Genomic DNA, 12,645 nt, shown 5'->3' with positions numbered 1-12,645 from the left:
TTTTTCTTCATTTAGCTCTGAAAAAATATTTGGGCTTCTAGCAGTGTGTGGGACTTGTTCTATTAGTCCTTCTATACTGACCTCCAGCAGGTTGCAAATTGAATATAATTTTTTTTCTGCATCTAGCTCTGAAAAAATATTTGGGCTTCTAGCGGTGTGTGGGACTTGGTCTATTAGTCCATCTATACTGACCTCCATCAGGTTGCAAATTAAAAATAATTTTTTTCTGCATCTAGCTCTGAAAAAATATTTGGGCTTCTAGCAGTGTGTGGGACTTGGTCTATTAGTCCATCTATACTGACCTCCATCAGGTTGCAAATTAAAAATAATTTTTTTCTTCATTTATCTCTGAAAAAATATTTGGGCTTCTAGCAGCGTGTGGGACTTGTTCTATTAGTCCATCTATACTGACCTCCATCAGGTTGCAAATTAAAAATAATTTTTTTCTGCATCTAGCTCTGAAAAAATATTTGGGCTTCTAGCAGTGTGTGGGACTTGGTCTATTAGTCCATCTATACTGACCTCCATCAGGTTGCAAATTAAAAATAATTTTTTTCTGCATCTAGCTCTGAAAAAATATTTGGGCTTCTAGCAGTGTGTGGGACTTGGTCTATTAGTCCATCTATACTCACCTCCATCAGGTTGCAAATTGAATAAAAAAAATTTCTGCATCTAGCTCTGAAAAAATATTTGGGCTTCTAGCGGTGTGTGGGACTTGGTCTATTAGTCCATCTATACTGACCTCCATCAGGTTGCAAATTAAAAATAATTTTTTTCTGCATCTAGCTCTGAAAAAATATTTGGGCTTCTAGCAGTGTGTGGGACTTGGTCTATTAGTCCATCTATACTGACCTCCATCAGGTTGCAAATTAAAAATAATTTTTTTCTTCATTTAGCTCTGAAAAAATATTTGGGCTTCTAGCAGTGTGTGGGACTTATTCTATTAGTCCTTCTATACTGACGTCCAGCAGGTTGCAAATTGAATATAATTTTTTTCTGCATCTAGCTCTGAAAAAATATTTGGGCTTCTAGCGGTGTGTGGGACTTGGTCTATTAGTCCATCTATACTGACCTCCATCAGGTTACAAATTAAAAATATTTTTTTTCTGCATCTAGCTCTGAAAAAATATTTGGGCTTCTAGCAGTGTGTGGGACTTGGTCTATTAGTCCATCTATACTGACCTCCATCAGGTTGCAAATTAAAAATAATTTTTTTCTTCATTTAGCTCTGAAAAAATATTTGGGCTTCTAGCAGTGTGTGGGACTTGTTCTATTAGTCCTTCTATACTGACGTCCAGCAGGTTGCAAATTGAATATAATTTTTTTCTGCATCTAGCTCTGAAAAAATATTTGGGCTTCTAGCAGTGTGTGGGACTTGGTCTATTAGTCCATCTATACTGACCTCCATCAGGTTGCAAATTCAATAAAAAAATTTTCTGCATCTAGCTCTGAAAAAATATTTGGGCTTCTAGCGGTGTGTGGGACTTGGTCTATTAGTCCATCTATACTGACCTCCATCAGGTTGCAAATTAAAAATAATTTTTTTTAGGTGTGCATAAAAGTGCGGTTGACCACAGTTTTGTGCACTACTGAAAAAAAGGACACCACTAAACAGAGGCCAGACGGAGTCCAGAGTAACTCTGCAGCCTCATTACAGTGAATGGATCCCGCAGGGGTTTCATCTGAATTACATCACTTGGAAATTTAGATGGAAACCCCGATGTAAGTGCTCAGCCTAGAGCGGCGGATAAATGTTATGTAAAATGTTCCCAATAAAAGCTTCAACTCAGTCCTCAAAAAAAGCTAGTCCCCCACTCAGGTCCGTCATCTGTTAAAAATATAAGGGACTTCCAAGTTACTGGTAGCAGAAAGGCTCTGGAAAAGCGAAATGGCCCTTGCCCCCCAAAAGAAATTCAGAAAATTTTGTGCTCCCAAATCCAAATGCCTAATCTACAATAATTTGTTCTCCAATTGTCAAATAGCGCTCCGTCCCTCCCAGATCTCGCCGTATGGCTGAGCGGTACAATACAGCCACATATGGGGTATTGCCACTTTTAGAAGAAATTGTGTGACACATTTCGGAACCATTTTTACCCATTGCCCTGTGTGAAAATGTAAAATCTGAGGGTAAAACATTTTTTTGTGGTAAAAAAACAATTATGTTTTCTTCACTGCCCAATGGTATAAATTTAAAAATTAAAAAATGCTCACTACTTCCCTAGATGAATTCCTTTAGAGGTGTAGTTTACAAAATGGTGTCACTTGTGGGGGGTTTCCACTGTTTAGGCTCATCAGGGGCTCTCCAAACGCAACATGGCGTCTGCTAATTATTCAAACAAATTTTACTTTAAAAAAGTCTAATGGCGCTCCTTCCCTTCCAAACTCTGCAGTGCGCCCAAACAGTGGTTTTCCTCCACATATGGGGTATCAGCGCGCTAATGAGAAATTGCACTACAAATTGTGTATTCCATTTTTTCCTGTTACCCCTGTGAAAATAAAAAAATTAGGTCTAAACTAACATTTTTGTGAAAAAAAGTTAAATGTTCATTGTTTTCTTCCACATTCCAAAAATTCCCATGAAACACCTGAAGGGTTAATAAACTTCTTGAATGTGGTTTTGAGCACCTTGAGGGGTGCAGTTTTTAGAATGGTGTCACTTTTGGGTATTTTCTGTCATAAAGACCCCTCAAAGTCACTTCAAATAAGATGTGGTCCCTAAAAAAATATTTTTGTAAATTTTGTTGGAAAAATGAGAAATCGCTGGTCAACTTTTAACCCTTATAGCTTCCTAACAGAAAAAAATTTTGGTTCTAAAATTGTGCTGATGTGAAGTAGACATGTGGGAAATGTTATTTATTAACTCTTTTGTGTGACATATCTCTCTGATTTAAGGGCATGAAAATTCAAAGTTTGAAAATTGCGAAATTTTCACAATTTTCACCAAATTTCTGATTTTTTTCACAAATAAATGCAAGTGATATCGAAGAAATTTTACCACTATCATGAAGTACAATATGTCACGAAAAAACTTTCTCAGAATCAGGGGGATCCGTTGAAGCGTTCCAGAGTAATTACCTCATAAAGTGACAGTGGTCAGAATTGAAAAAATTGGCCCGGTCACGAATGCAAAAACAGGCTCTGGGGCGAAGTGGTTAAATAAATATTGATTTTATTGGCATCTATGCTTCATTTATCTTGATTGGATTGCTTTAAGACTGAAGTATTGCATTGAATAGACCCCTTTACGCCTTTGGATTAAAATGTGATATGTTGCAGTTGTGCAAAGTACTTATGCAAAAGACATGTAAATTATACTTGTGACGAATGCAAACAGTAAATTTAGCACCGTGAATCTTATTTACCATTTTATATAGAAAAAACTGAACTTTTTTTTTTTTTTTTAAATATATTTACATACAGTTTGATGTGATTAGTGATAGTTTACAGTTATATAAAGATTATTTTTTTATGTGCAAATGTGCAATATGCATGAATATTGCAATAAGGCCATGTAACACACTAACCCATAATAGTTAAAGATACACTAGACTGTCAGCCAATAGTGTCTGGGTCGAATCAGTATGGGCCTCCGTCAACCCGCTCTATTTTCCAATGGCAGTCACCACCCCAGACCCTAACAGGTACCCACACTACACTTTCCTGCAAGGATGAAAGTCTCACACTGTGGGCCACAGTCAATTTCTTCTACCACAGACCTTCTGTCCTTGCCTCCAATTTCCAGAGAGACAACTCATGCTCCCTTCTGCTCACATAACCAAATTTCTGTCCTTCCAATTGGGTCTACGCTCACACGACCGAATTTCAATTTCTGCAATAGGGTCTGCGCTATCTGCTATCTTTAGCCTCGACAATCAGGATCTCCTAGCCTCTGTAAGGACTCTGCACCCCTTGCTTAATCCACTTCTAATACTGATCTTGTGTTTCTGGACACACTCATCACCTACGTCAGGCCTATCTCCCACAGGTGACTTGTTACAAGTCTGGGCGAAGACTGACTTCCTGGCTTTTGTATTTTTCTGCTGCAGATCACATGTCCCCTGTGCACCTAGCTCAGCTTTCCTCTCATTCAGCCTGCCTTCTGTGCCTTGGTTGCAATACCCTTTTAGGTTCCTACACCTATAGTCTCTGATCACTACATGGCAGCATCTGCCCACAAATACCTTACAGCTCATTTCTATTATATGAGTCACTCACTCTCCTTACATTCCTCCAGTCTTTAAACTTACCATTACTTGGATGAGAAAGGTTACTTATGCTCTAGACGCTCCTTGACGGTGGTCTCAGAGTCGCCAATATCCAAACACACTCCTGTGTCTGCTGTATTACATACTGCCATATGAAATCATCTTCCGCATACCTCCTGTGTGAAACACGAGCGTTGGTACATTCAGATCTGTGAAGTCCCTCCTGACCTGTCTCTTCTGGGACACTTAGGTCTTGAGACACTCTTCCTGTGATTTTGACCTCTAGCTTACCCTCTAAGCTAGCCCCGGTCATTCTCTCTTCATCAGACACATGTGGCGGTAGCATGTAAGGGTGCCGTACTCTCTCTGGTGCAACGTCTTCTTCTTTCGTGGTGTACTCTCCTTGTCACTCGATGAGGAACAGCCTCCCATGTGTAGTCCAATTTTCCCCAAGGGTGCTTCACTTGAACCAAAACTCAATTCCCCAGCTGTAATGGTGCCTCCTGCACAGGAGTTACTACAGGATGCCTTTTCCCCTGGGGCTTCTGTACAATCTTAAGTCTCAGTGTCTCTAACCGATGTTGGTGTTTCCACACCAAAGTTGTGGTGTTTATCTTCGTACAATCTTCCACTGGATCAAGCTCTAGCTCAGTAACCTTATGGCTGTTATGTCCAAACAGCAACGTGTAAGGCGTGTACCCTGTCGTGGCATGAACCTGGTTACTGTACAACTAGACCACTTCTGGTACAAATTCAGGTCATTTCATCTTCCTGTGTCACGGTGTAGGGGAATGCTGGTGAGGAGATAGCAGATACGGGCTGGGTGAGCAGGGAAAACTAATCTGTCCCTAGACTGGGAAACCTGAATAGCCCTGACCCCGAAGGTATCTCTGATGGTGAGAAGGTTCGGGTCTCCACCCAAAGCCCTAACTCCTTCACAAGCCCTGCACTAATTCCCCTAATCTCCCTCCTCAGAACAAAGGTACGTACAGCAATCTCAAAGGAAAGGACTTCAGTGGCACAAACAAACAGGACTGCACAGCACGGCTTCCACGTATAGATTGAAACTCTATCAGATGCACCACCTGGTGGAAGGAGAGGCTACTTAAAGGCTAAGGGGAGTAGACTCACACAGAAACTCACATCCACCAGGACATGGCAATAGAATTGGCATTAACCCATGCAGTACAAGAGGGAATTTCACAGTTTAAGTTACAGCGGCATCTAGAATAGACCGCAGATACACAGCGCTAGACAGCGTGTGACATCCTGTCATCTTCCTGTTGTCCTCCACAATTCTCAGAATGTAGATAAAGTTATGTTGAAACGTTCACAGTCCCCATTTCCCTATGGGTGCTAGGGTGTAGTTCTGGAATTCTCAATGTTGTACAGTTGGTGCAATTCATCCATGACTTTTCCATGAAAACAGGCTCCTAGCTCAGAGTGAATTCTTTTTGGACACCCGTATACCCACATGAAGTCATGACAGATGGCGCAGGCCGCTGACTCGGCTGTTTGATTCCCAGTGGGAGTCATGACTGCAAACTTTTTAAAATGATCCATCATCACCAGACAGTACAAACAACCATTATCGGAGCGGTTGATCATAAGATAGTCCACCATCAGCACTTCCAATGGGAAAGAAATCCTCTTCACCTATATAGATGTTCTGTGTTTAGGGGGTTTAGTCATCTCACCCTGATGGGATTTCCGGTAATCTTCTTTCACCACTCGATTTACTTGTGGCCAATACAGAAACCGTTGTAGCCATTGGAAAGTTTTCTCTGTTCTGAAGTGGGTATCACTCTCATGGGCTTCCTTCTTCACTCTGGGCTTCATTCCTTGTGAAATCATTAGCAGATTACAATGAGGCAATCTGGGCTACCGGCCAGCGCCAAAGGCTCCGGGGACCTTTGGCCATATTGTTCTCATTATAATGCTTTTTTTCACCACTGTCGACGGGGCACATCTCCGGACAGGTAGCTTTCCTAAAGCTCAGCTGCCAGCAATTCACGATGGTTTACTGGCATCTACAAGGCTATGTGTGTATGTACTCTTAGGAATAGCAGAATCTTTGGTCCTCTTCTCCACTTTTGGCTGAGGTTCAGAGGATTAATTGGAGACATAGAACCGCTGTTCTCCACTTTGGAATCCAACCCTTCAGATATATGGTATATGATGTATAGTATTGATATACCAAAAATATCAGTAGTAATCAATTAAATTCTAAAAGACATTAATCAATTTAAAATTTGTATTTATTTAGTTTAATTAAATCTTGCATGGAAGGATGAAGACGTGTTCTTGGAGAAGCCTTCAACTTTAGCAGGTGTTTCTTGCTGGTCAGGAGGCCACGGGTAGATGGTTCAAATCCTTCCATACAGGTACAGCATTGATGGTGGACATGCTGTAGTTTCTTCAGGGCGCTAGATGTGGGGGTTTTCTGTCCCCGAGATGTCTAAGGTGCCCTGGTGACAGCAGGCAAAAAAGCATCTTCCTCTGACAGCGCGAGCAGCCCTGGATAATCCACGCCGGCAGGATGATATCATCCGGCAGAAGATGGAACCTATGAGAAAAGATGTAAAACTAATGTAAGTAATGGGACTCCATATTAGAGGGTACTACTGTGGTGTCACTGTGGGAGAACGTTAGAGGAATCTCATCACACAGAGGGCAGGGATCTTTGCCAGTCATCATACATGTGACAATCCCACCACTGACAGATAACATCTGCTCCACATGACTTCTTCTCACTGACATCATACAACATGGAGATTATTGTCACACTTACCTCGCCTACTTTCCCCCTCTTCTACTTTCTCAGTTTTTTCTTGTCTTCTCAGTTTTAGAAAATATTTTCTTTTCTTCTGAACTGGAGATTCTAATCAAAAAGTCCGAAAAAAATATTAATTATAAACTTCTAAAATATTTTCTTTGTATCTATATAGAGTTATGCAACTGATTAATATGCACCTGTAGCATTTCTGTGTGCTGCCATGTGGTGTCTCCAAGGAACTATGTCCCCTTATTATCATGACATTACTTGCAGCAAGCCACTGTGTTATTATATAATCAGTTAGATAATAATTCAATGCAACTTTAAAGAGGACCCGTCACTAGATCAAAAGTATCTGAGATTCACCATTATCTTATGTCTGCTGCTTCCCCGAGTATTCTGATATTTGTTTTGCTAAAATCCACCCTATGGTTGTAGAGATATGGGCATTTATATTTAGTGCTAATTTTTATGGTCTTTTCCAAGGGGGCATGGCTCACAATTTTATATTGCAGAGCAACCTAAAGACACGCCCCAGAGGATCCTGTGAGCACTGCCCTCTTGGAAAAGACGATAAAAATTAGCACTAAGTAAGACCCGTAACTCAAAAAACGGAATACTCAGGGGAGCAACGGGAATAAAGTAAGTAATTTTTGGAGCCTTCATGTGCTGATTCACATTATAATTTTGGATTATAGGCTATAATTGGATGGCCTATAAACCTGTACATACCTGACAATGAGGACGAGGATGACTCGTTGTTTTTAGCAGTGAAACACTGATTGTCTCCTTTAGTATTAGAAGAGGAAGACTCTTTCTGCCTGTTTGGTAGAAGAAAGACCAGTAAATTAAAAGTAAAAACAATAGAAAAAATGAAGAACACCTGTTTGTGAGGCCAATTAGGACAACCTAGAGGGGATACCCTGCCCAGGCCCTCAACTAGTAATATTGGCCTGAAATGAGCAGGAAATGAATGGCTGGTCACAATAATCAACTGTTATTGCACTGTTATCACAAGTCAGATGCACAGAGGGGTGGTGGATGCTGGATTTAGATTTGTGTTACTCGTGTCTTGTATTTGGTTCTGAACATATATCAGAACTAAATCTCATAATAATAATAATCTACTCACATGTCTGAGTGTTTTTCACTGTTCTCTTGGGAACACTGTGGAGGTGACATAGGCTCTACATTGGTCATCATCCCGGTATTGGTGATATTTAGCTAAAACACACGGAGAAAAATAAATTGATTTATTTTAAGCATTTTTGTAATTATAGGTTTTAGACATATTAGTAGCCACATACTTACTTTAGAAAACCTTTGATAAGATGATACAAAGTTTTTTATTTCTGGCCAGTCATTGTCCTCTCTTGTGTCCGCCTCATCTGAATTCATGTGTCTGCTACAATGAGCTACAAAGTACAAGTGTTATCAGAGATAATTAGTATAAGACCCGGTCAGACAGTCACCCTGTTATCACTAATAATGTTGAGAACTTATTTTCACATAAAATGAAAGACAAGACACAAAGCAGTTTTCTGCAGATGACGTCTCATTTTACTTACTGATAAAGTAGCGGGTGTCCTCATCTGACTTTAGCTCAGGAACGAACAGGGGCTTCTGACTTAGAAGGTTGTCAAAGTCTAAGTGATGCAGAAATGGATGCATTTTGATCTCATTTGCTCCTCCTGGAAAAGGAAGACAAGAAAGAAAGTGATACAGTCATTTTTAGAGAAACTGCTCCATATCGGTACAGTTTATGTTAACCTGAACTGAAGATGTAACAGCAGACATGAAGGAAATGTACTGAAAGTCACAGCATGAAAAATGGGGAATGGATAAGTAGGTAGATTACTGAACTTCATGGACACAACCATTTGTCTGGTCACAGAGGTGTAATAAGTCATAATACTATTATAATATTACCTGTCCCAAGTCTATCTGCTGGATCTTTTCTGAGCAGCTGAGTGATGATGTCCTGAGCATCGGGTGGAGTAGAGTATTTATGATATGTCCAAATTAATTTATCTGTTATATAAAAAGCAAATATTACAGGAAATGAAACATTTTCATTAATTTTCATAAAAAATGTTCTTAATAAGGCTAGAAATTAAACCAGAAAACCAATGAAACCAAATAACAGTGACATCACAAGCATTCAGATTATTTTACTTACCCTCAAGGACACTGCGTAAAATATCTCTTTTTAAAGTCCCTCTAAATGGTGTACGTCCCAAAAGAAATTTATGTAGGGTGATCCCTACTGACCACCAATCAACGGGCCTTCCATAGCCTTTTCTTTGGATAATTTCTGGGGCCATGTAACTAAGGGTGCCAAAAGTCTGGAAACCAACAGAAGAATGAGATGATGATCAATAAATATAATTGCGTCAAATAACATTAGTGCAAATGTTTTATAGAGAAATTGTCAGAGAAGGGGAAAGAGATGAAATCTGTAAAGTGCAAGATCTTGTAAGTAAAGCCGACCTCTTCATCAAGGAACTCGCTGGTGATGTCCTCAGTTGAAGCCTTGTAGATATCTGAGCTTGGTCTCATGAGGCCGAGTTTTGAAACCCCAAAATCGGTGACCTTAATATGTCCTGTTGATGATATCAGGAGGCTGTGAAACAAAGAAATGGTGTCAGACCCAAGTAATTACCCATAGACTGTACAAAAACTATAATTTTTTTCCCCTTTACTATACTACTGGGGTTACTTACTTGCCAGGCTTCAGGTCTCTGTGCACCACACCATAACTGTGCAGGTATTCCACAGCAAGAACCGTTTCCGCAATGTACATACGGGCCAGGGGGACTGGTAAAGGACCCCAGCGCTTTATAAGACTGGCACAGTCTCCTCCTATAGAAGAAAGCAAATATGAGAGGTGAGGGTTTGTTTCAATGTAAATTACACATGATGAGGGTGAATATGAAATAAGTGGAAATATTGGGACAAGATGGCCTATATAGAGATATACTGTGTAATGTAGAGCGTATACTGTATACTACATGTAGCCATCCATGTGGGCACATTATGGTCATATATAGGTGCTAGGATTAAACAGACGTGGGCTGGATATAGATACAATGGATGTGACCTACCTGGTACATACTCCATGACCATACACAGATGAAGTTTAGTAGGAAAAGAGCAGAACATGGAGGTCACAAAGGGACAATCGGCGAATGCTGAGATGTCCCTCTCCAGAAAGGCCAATTCAAGTCTCTTTGGCTTTTTCAGGTTCTCCTTGTCCATTGTCTTCATAGCACAAATCTGGTTTGTGTCTTTATGGCGCACTAAGTGGACGGCCCTAGAGAGGAAGAAAATCCATGATTTATTACAAATTCTTATTAACAGTCCATCTATCGACCTCATCAAACGATCTCCTGTACTAATGGTTAATACTAGATGTGAGGCCATCACTATAAATCCATGTCTAGAAATGCATAAAATAATACTCCATAAATGATTATCAATGGAGGGTCCATATCCACGTCACATCCTAACTGACCTGACAGAGAGATGTGGACAGTGATGTGGACTCCTAATTTCTCTATGGGAATATTACATGGGCAGGACACCGAGGCATCATCATAAGGAGCCCTGGGAAATAAATATTATACCAAAGTAAAGCTCACCCAAAGGCTCCACTGCTGATCAGTTTGATCGGTTTATAGTCGCTCTTACAAGGATTTCTCACTGGGTTCAATGATCCGATCAAGGCCTAAAAAGGAATAAGAAATGACATTAAGACAGAAAATGCAGGAGAATAAAAGCTCAAGATGCAGGAACGTCTCTCTTCTATATTATGTCCCCGCTGATTACACTGTAGAGAACGTGATACCAGCCGGACCCTCCACAGACCCCATTATATTATAAAGGGAAATCCCCCATACACATAAATCAATACTGCAGGGAAGGATAAGGGACATCACACCGAGGGGGCAGGAAGAATAACACCATTATCACACATAATATGTCTGATCTACATGACGACCAGTGATATCCTATTGTCATATGGGATATAATATGGGATGTATAATTCACACCCGTCATCTGACGATATACAGACGTCCCTCTGATACTTACACTGGCAGATTCCTGGATGATCTCTGGTGTTTCACATATTCCACCATCAGTATTTGCCGGCACAGTTATTCCTAAAATAATGAAGAAACGTCATTTATTAAATGTCTGTATCAGCACTTAATAACCAGAAGAAAAGGAAGCAAAAAAGTCAAATATCAAAAAACATAACAAATTTTATTGATTAATCAGAACAATTCATGATAAAAAATAATAAGAGAATGTCAGACACAGAGAACGCTCTCTCTTTCAAACCAAGAACAACTGATCAAAATCACTTCAAAACCTATTCATAATGGTATTCATACAAGTTTGTGTCTGTTTAGAATGTAGAAGATATAGGAACAATCTGTAGTCCTCAAAATAAATAAGACACATAAAAAAGAGAAACCTGCACAGTCTGGGAGGGCGGGGAGCAACACCCCGACGTGTGTTTCGCATAGGCTTCTTCCAAGGGGTATTGAAGAAGTTTTGCGTAGGCTTCTTCCAGGGGGTGTGGAAGAAATCTACATGAGACGCGCATCAGGGGCTCACTCCCCACCCTCCCAGACCATGCAGGTTTCTCCTATTTATTTGCTTATTTATTTATACAGAAGATGAAGAATAAATCCACATATTCTTTGCCGTTCTCAATAACATAATATTTGAATGTAAAATATTAGATGATCGTCTTACCTTCTATCAGATCGGATTTTGGCCCTGGCTGACTGTTATCAGGGTCAGCAACATTTAGGTTTTGCCCCTCTGCGGAGTCGCCTTTTGATGTTTCCTGATGGATATAAGATATACAATTAATATAAAGTTTCTCAAACACTAGATTACCATATATATAAAGCGGGAAGGATTAAACCTGGATTTACTTGACAAGTTCAGTATTGGACGGACAATTCACGGCCGCTCTATCAAGCAAATTTACATTAATATTTAAGGGACTTGTATCTACAACTGTTCTCTAATAACTTCTATCAGAACTGCAGCATTTACAAGGAGGAAGATTGTGATGATGGAGTGAGACAGAGGTAGAAATACAAGCTCCGCACCGCTGAGTACAGACTATCACCACAGAGGATGGAGCCGTAGAGACAGGCCGCCATAGAATATCCTGTGTCTGCCTGGAGAGGAGAGAGGAAGGCCTCTACCATCATAAATCTGACCTTCTGCTATATGACTGGTAATCTGGAGAAGATGAGACAACAAGGACATGAGATGTAGAAGGTGATGGATCCTTACCAGGCGCTCCAGTGAGTAGGCCGGATACTCCAGTACATACAGGACATTTTGGGCCAGTTGTTTAAAAAAGGCCAATTCTCCACTTTGGGATTTTTCTTCAGCCTATAAAGATGAAAATTAACAAGAAATGAAAATAATCAATAAACTTCATGAACATATATGGTATTGCCACATTTGTTAAAGTCTGATCTGATAGGTGTTTGGTATCAATAAAAATCTGAGTTCACTTTGCAAAAAAAGGCTTTACTTAGTCCTATCAACAGAAAAATTACAACGTTATGGGTCTCTGAATATAGTGACAAAAAGAACCATTTCATCTCAATTGGAATTTTTTTCCCCTTGTTT

Source organism: Phyllobates terribilis, unplaced genomic scaffold, assembly GCF_046119375.1.
Source record: "Phyllobates terribilis strain yellow unplaced genomic scaffold, ASM4611937v1 Scaffold_3__8_contigs__length_932513732, whole genome shotgun sequence".
NCBI lineage: Eukaryota > Metazoa > Chordata > Amphibia > Anura > Dendrobatidae > Phyllobates > Phyllobates terribilis.
Note: the sequence above shows the minus strand (reverse complement) of the source record.